Source organism: Suncus etruscus, chromosome 12, assembly GCF_024139225.1.
Source record: "Suncus etruscus isolate mSunEtr1 chromosome 12, mSunEtr1.pri.cur, whole genome shotgun sequence".
NCBI classification, from domain to species: domain Eukaryota; kingdom Metazoa; phylum Chordata; class Mammalia; order Eulipotyphla; family Soricidae; genus Suncus; species Suncus etruscus.
In genome coordinates, this window is record NC_064859.1 from 20,555,870 (window position 1) to 20,556,921 (window position 1,052).

Sequence of the window (1,052 nt, forward strand, 5' to 3'; positions counted from 1 at the left end):
GTTTCACAGAATTTATTGTTGACTGGACCAACTTTTGATTCTGGTGACACCGTGCATGGCAGGACCCTATGTGGCCAAGCCTTGCTAGAAACATAACAACCATGGGCTCCCAGCTTAGGCTTGATGTGGCACCTATCCCTGGGCCTTTGTTTTCTCCTGTTGGATTCCTGGAATTCTTGGGAATCTCTTATTGACTGGGCCCACCCCCTACATACCGTTCATTCAGGGACACCATTCATTGCAGGAGCCATCCTGGCGAAGCCTTACTCCACACTTGGCTGCCATCCATAGGCTTCTATAGGCTTCTTCCCTCTGGCACGTTTGGGGGTGGGCAAGAATGGTTAGGATGGTGGGCCCTGTGGGTCCTGCCATGAGCACTTCTGGACCTTGATTCACTCTCTGTTGTGTTTTCGACAAACAGAGTAGACAGGGGTGTGCAGTCCAGAAACAGGACTCTGCTTTGGCCCTCTCCTGTTTGTCTAAGCAGGAACCATTTCATTGATAAAGCACATCCACTGATTCTAAACCCATCCTCTCTAAAGATCACAAACTTTGTGAGGATACACGAGGAAGGTTTTAGTATAGAGGGCTCAGTTATGGAGTCTTTGAACAAAGTAAACACAAAAGCTTCATCCCCTAACTTTCCATTAATGAAAATATGGGAGGGGGTCTTGATAAACTCAATACATAGCCACTCCTTTCATTTGGAAGAAGAGTGTAGTCACAAGTGTGAGGAACATGAGCATATCACAGTGAGAATTCATCCTCTTTCAGTGTGAGAGACTAACTTTAACGAATAAACTCCATAGGGCGTGGGGAGAGTTCTGTCAACTTGGTGATAAATTTCAATCCTATGCACCCAGCTAGGGTCCCAGACATTACTGGGACGTGTGACAGAGTGCCAGAGCAGAGCTAGGCTCAGAACACAGCTAGGTGCAGCATGCCCTCCACTCAAGCTCACCTGACAAAATAAATACTGGCCATAGCCCCAACACCAAGGCAAAGGCATTTCCACTGTCCATAGATTGAGGAGATAGAAGCACATTCGATCG